This window comes from Callithrix jacchus, chromosome 21 (assembly GCF_049354715.1).
Source record: "Callithrix jacchus isolate 240 chromosome 21, calJac240_pri, whole genome shotgun sequence".
In the NCBI taxonomy this organism is placed as follows: domain Eukaryota; kingdom Metazoa; phylum Chordata; class Mammalia; order Primates; family Cebidae; genus Callithrix; species Callithrix jacchus.
This window is the reverse complement of record NC_133522.1, coordinates 40,059,498-40,065,497: the sequence shown is the minus strand read 5'-3', so window position 1 is coordinate 40,065,497 and position 6,000 is coordinate 40,059,498. Positions and strand designations below refer to the sequence as shown.

At 50.8% G+C, this 6,000-nt stretch overlaps 1 long non-coding RNA gene across 1 annotated transcript in view; it reads right to left on the bottom strand.

Annotated features, from left to right (window-relative positions):
* Nucleotides 1-235: 235 nt before the first annotated feature.
* Nucleotides 236-6,000, bottom strand: part of LOC108589437 (uncharacterized) — a 43,883-nt gene continuing 38,118 nt past the window's right edge. Inside the window, exon 3 of the long non-coding RNA XR_013530669.1 lies at nucleotides 236-1,016. This is a non-coding gene — a long non-coding RNA (uncharacterized LOC108589437). The remainder of the gene's footprint in view (nucleotides 1,017-6,000) is intronic.

Below are 6,000 nucleotides of genomic sequence, written 5' to 3'. Positions count from 1 at the left end.
TTTGGGGGGACACTATTCGGCCCATAGTAATGTCAAATCATTTCATTTGTCCCCATTATATTTTAGTATATGGTAAATGTTAGTCTATATTAAATATTAGTCTCTGTTAAGAATATGGAGATATATATATATATATATAGTTGTGGGGTTTTTTGTTTTTAGACAGAGTCTTGCTCTGTTGCCCAGGCTGGAGTGCAGTGGTACAGTCTCAGCTCACTGCAACCTCTGCCTCCTGGGTTCAAGCAATTCCCCTGTCTTAGCCTCCTGAATAGCTGGGATTACAGATGTGCGCCACCACACCCAGCTCATTTTTGTATTTTTAGTAGAGACAGGGTTTCACCATGTTGGCCAGGCTGGTCTCCAACTCCCGACCTCAGATGATCTGCCCACCTTGGCCTCCCAAAGTGCTGGGATTATAGGCTTGAGCCACTGTGCCTGGCCAGTAAATGATATATTACTAAAACATTTAAGTTGGTATTTTATTTATCTACATGATCACATATATTTGAAAAATCGAGCTTGTAGAAGTGGAAGGCACATTGGTTTATAGGTGACACTTGGTGCACAGCCTGCTTCAGCCCCTTGCAAGGCTCCCCAGGGACTGGGACCCAGACTCTGGGGACTGGAAGCTGGTCAGGGAGAGGCACAAAAGCCCAAGCTGGCTGCCACCACAGGGATGCCTTGGAGAGAGGACCAGTGTTTTCCTCCCATCCTGTCCTGCTTGCCAAGGTTCCACACATCCTGCAGGGCCATCTTAGCCTATGGGAACTGGGGAGTAAGAAAGGGATGAAGGCCTGGGTTGTGTCCATAGAAAAGCTGGCCTGGCTTTGCTGTGGGAAGGATCCATGAGGCCAGAGCCATGGACCCTTTCATGCCAAGAAATGTCCCATGAGCCAGAGAAGCTTTAAGCCGTGGGCAAAGGACAGGAGCTCAACATAGAATGAAGAGTCCAGCTTGGTATCATCTTCTGGGTTTATTTGCATGAACTGCTGCACACCAAGGCTGTGGGGAGAATTCTGTTGAGAGAGAAGAGTTTAGACAAATAGGTTCTGTTGGCCCCAGTGAAGAGAAGGTAGCAAGAGCTTTCTATTTTCTAATAGAGAGGGTGGGCTCGGTGCGATGGCTTACACCTGTAATCGCAGCACTTTGGGAGACCAAGGGAGGCCAAGATGGGAGGTTCGCTTGAGCTCAGGAGTTCAAGACCAGCCTGAGCAACATGGCAAAACACTCTCTACAAAAATTAGCCAGGCATGGTGGCGCATGCCTGTAGTGCCAGCTACTCAGGAGATTGAGGTGGGAGAATCACTTGAACTCAGGAGGCAGAGGTTACAGTTAAGCCACTGCACTCCAGCCTGGATGACAGAGCAAGACCCTGTCTCAATAAAAAATTAATTAATTAACTAATTAGTAGATGGGGTGTGGCTGAGGGTAATGGATGAGACAAAGGTATCAGTGGGTGACAGAGATCAGGTAAAAACCAAATCCTCCCATTCTGTGTGAGGACCATCCCACTTCAGAGCACCCCAAACTCAGGGATACTTTGAGTTGGTGGCTCTTTGCACCTAACTGTCACCTGCAACCAAAAAGCTCCCTTCTCCCTCCAATTTTAATCAAGGCCCTCTTCAGGTGTGGCCATGTTCACGATTCCTTCCCAGACCCTCCCTCAGGTGAAGCTTTGTGAGCACCCCTCCCCCATATCACTGGCTCTACCTCCTGAGAGGGCCACGAACAAAGCCTGAAGACCCAAGTTCCAACTCCAACTAACAGCGTGATTTTTGCACAAGTCTCTCCATCCTTTTGGATATGGGATAAAAATTCTCTCCAGACCTTTCTCTCAAGGTTGCTATTTGTGAGGCTGGCATGGCTAATAAGCAGGAAGATGCTTTGGCAGCTCTGAATGGCCCCAGGCAATTGTCAAGATTTATTGAGAGCAGTTCTGTCTTGAGGGCCCAGGGACAAGCCTCTGTTCACCTGTGCACTCCTCCTCATCCTCATCGCCTGACCTGCTCGACATCCCAGGCATCCTGACCTCAGAGTGGAAAGCCCCAGAAGGCAGGGGGCCCCAGAATCGGGGAGCGTGTACACCTGCTTCGATGGGTGAATTGCGGCTCCCACCGCCCAAATTCATCTTTTGAAGTTCTAACCCTCAGTTCCTCAGAAGGTGGCCTTCTGTGGAAAAGGGGCGTTACAGATACAGTCAAGAAGAGATGGTATAGGAGCCGGGTGCACCCCCAATCCAGTCTGACTGGTGTCCTTATAAAAAGGGGAAATGCGGACACAGACACACACAGGGCGAGGACCCCCGGCAAAGGTGAAGGCAGAGATCTGGGCCATGTCCTAGAAGCCAAGGAACGCCCAGGATGGCCAGCACCCCCAACAGAAGCCAGGGAGGGCCTGGGACAGCGCCTCCCTCACAGCCTCAGAGGAACCTGCCTTGCCACCACCTCCATCTGGGACATGTGACTTCTGGAACTGTGAGGGAGGACATCTCTGTAGGTGCAGTGTGGCTCATGGTGCTTTGTCACTGTGGCCATGGCAAACTGTGACACCTGCAATCGCCAGCCTGGGATTCACTGAATTTGCCGAGCAAGGAACTGGAGCTGCGAACCCTGGGAAATGCTGGTTCAGGCTGTTCCTCAAGCGCTTCTGCTCCCTGAGGAGCTCTGAACACAGCCCTGCAGGGTGTGGGGTGTGGGGTGTGTGTACATGCTGTGGGGAGGGTGTGCAGTATGATGTGTGTGTGGCATAGGTGTGTGATGTGATGTGTATGTGTAGTGTGGGGGGGTGTATGTGTGTGGTGTGTGTATGTGTGGCGTGTGTGTGTAGGTGGTGGGTGTGTGTAGTGTGTGATGTGGCATAGTATAGTGTGATGTGTGTAGGTGGTATGGTGGGTATGTGTAGTGTGTGGTGTGTGTGTGTGGTGTGTGTGTGTGGTGTGGTGTGTAGTGCGTTGTGTATGTGTGGTGTTGTGTGGGTGGTATGTGTAGTGTGTGGTGTGTGGGTGTGGTGTAGTGTGTGGTGTGTGTGTGGTGTGGTGTGTAGTGTGTTGTGTAGTGTGTGGTGTGTGGGTGGTATGTGTAGTGTGTAGTGTGTGGGTGTGGTGTGGTGTAGTGTGTGGCGTGTGTGTGGCATGGTGTGTGTAGTGTGTTGTGTATGTGTGGTGTTGTGTGGGTGGTATGTGTATTGTGTGGTGTATGTGTGTGGTGTGGTGTGTGGGTGTGGTGTGGTACAGTGTGGTATAGTGTGGTGTGTATGAGTAGTGTGTATGTGTAGTGTGTGGTGTGGTATGTAGTGAATGTGGTGTTGGTAGTATGTGTGTGTGGTGTGTGTGGTGTATGTGTAGTGTGTGGTGTATGTGTGTGGTGTGTGTATGTGTGGCGTGTGTGTGTTGTGGTGTGTGTGTGGTGTGGTGTGTGTAGTGTGTAATGTGGTATAGTATAGTGTGATGTGTGTAGGTGGTATGGTGTGTATGTGTAGTGTGTGATGTGGTATGTAGTGAATGTGGTGTTGGTAGTGTGTGTGTGGTGTGATGTGTGTGGTGTATGTGTAGTACGTGGTGTGTGGGTGTGGTGTGGTGTAGTGTGTGGTGTGTGGGTGTAGTGTGTGGTGTTGTGTGGTGTGTGTGCAGTATGTGTGGTGTATGGTGTAGTGTGTGTGTGTGCTGTGGTGTGTGTAGTGTGTATGTGTAGTGTGTGGTGTTGTGTGTGTGGTGTGTATGTGTAGTGTGTGGTGTTGTGTGTGTGGTGTGTATGTGTAGTGTGTGGTGTGTGTGGTGTGTATGTGTAGTGTGTGGTGTTGTGTGTGTGGTGTGTATGTGTAGTGTGTGGTGTGGTGTGGTATAGTGTGGTATGGTATGTGTGGTGTGTATGTGTAGTGTGTGGTGTGATGTATAGTGTGGTGTGGTGTAGTGTGTGTGGTGTGTATGTGTAGTGTGTGGTGTGCGGGTGTGGTATGGTGTGTGTATGTGTGGTGTGGTTGGTATAGTGTGGTGTTGTATAGTGTGGTGTGTGTAATGTGTGCTGTGTGTGTGGTGTGGTGTGTGTTGGGGGTAGCGTGGCCAGGAGCAGGGTAGCCCTGAGACACACAGCTCCCCATCTGGCCCCCGTCCACCCCATTCCACCCAGGGCCCCATCAAACCCAACTGCCTTTCCCTTCCCTTTGGCCTGGAGCAGGCTGGAAGAGGAGAAGAGAAAAGAAGAAAAGTAGGAAAGTACAAATCCTTCCTAGATTCTTCTCCTTGTCCTTTTCCTCCCCTTCCTGCTCCCCGCATCCAGTGTCAAATGGCGACCAGTAGCATCAGGGTGACCTAACATTATCTGAACTTGGCAGTTCCCTTTTGGGCCATGCAGCACGAAATAGACATCTTCAGGATTGATTGAAAACAAAGTTGGAAAGACGAGAGAAAGAGAGGGAGGGAGGGAGGGAGGGACGGAAGGAAGGAGAGGAAAGGAAGGAAGGAAGGAAGGAAGGAAGGAAGGAAGGAAGGAAGGAAGGAAGGAAGGAAGGAAGGAAGGAGGAAGGAAGGAAGGAAGGAAGGAAGGAAGGAAGGAAGGAAGGAAGGAAGGAAGGAGAAAACAGAAGAGGACACCGCTCCTCCCACTATTTGTGCCCCTCCCCAGATTGCTGTCTCCAAGTACAAAATGCGGCGTGGAATCTCAGCCAGAGCTCCAGCACAGCCTCAGAGACCAGAACAGAAGTGACCTGAAAATGAAGGGCACCCCCATTTCAGATCTGAGCGGGCACTAGGATGTATCCTTGGCCTCTGGAACCTGGAGCCAGCACAGACCCCACAGGCGGGGAGAAGCCAAAAGTCAGGCCCAGAGGCTGATTCCTAAACTGACAGCCCAGCTCTCAGCAGAACAGCTAGGCAAGGGCTGTGAAAATTATGCAGCCTCATGTGCCATGCCAGCCTGGCTCATGCACCTGCATATTTTGGGCCTTCCCCCAGCTGATGAGGACAGCTTGCATGGAATGACCTGGCACCCCTAGGTCAGGGACAACTTTGTTTTTGAAAACATTGTTTCCTGTAACAGCTCGTAAAGAACTGAAAATCAAAAACGGAATGCCCCCAGGCGCCAGAAATTCTGCACAGCGTCTCTCAGTCAAAGATGATTATTCTTGTGACATTACTGTCTCCTCAATCTCTTCCTGTGGCAGGTACCCATCCCCAAAGGCGGTTCAGCCCAGGCCTGCACTTCCAGAATGGACGTTGTTCTTCAAAGGCTATCCCCCCATGAAGGGCAGGAGGGTTACTTGGTCATCCAAGGCGACTGTGGTGAATGGCAAGGTGACTCCAGGCCATCGTCCCGGGGATAAAAATGCTGCCACATGAAAGAGGGTGCTCAAGTACAGACTCGCCTAATCCGCCACAATGATCCAGAGACACGGCTCCCCTGGGGTTTTATCCCATGTAAGAGGAGAGGGAACAGGGATGGGTGCCCCAGGTCACACCAGCAGACTGAGGGATCCTTTGACCCCCACATTTTGTCCAACACTCCAGAATATTAAGAATAAATGACACTTGACAGAGACAATTCATTCAAGGTGGTCGCATGCAGATGAAGTCATTGTGGATTACATGTGTGAGTTATGATGGGTTCACGGCCATGTGTCTGAATATAAGCTGGGATGCCTTTTCTTCTCTTCTAGGAGACAATAGAACGTTCCATGAGGATCAAGGAGCCATGAGAGCCAGGCCAGTGTGAGAGGAGTGTGGAGAGAGGGTCTGGGAAAAGAGAAAATCGGCAGTACCAGTAGACCGATTAGAATAGAGTAAGTTGTCAGAAGTCATAGGCTGGGAGCAGACAGACCCCACAGATGCAACTCCTCAACCAGCAGCACCAGGCAAGAGGTGGCGAGGACTTGACTCAGATCAAATCCAGGAACCACGGGAACTGTCCCCAGGCTGGCCAGAGGGATCCTCTGCTTCTACAACTGCCCGAAAGAGTCCAGTGTCCTCACCGCAGGATCAGCACTGTGGCTCTGAGACCTGACTGAATG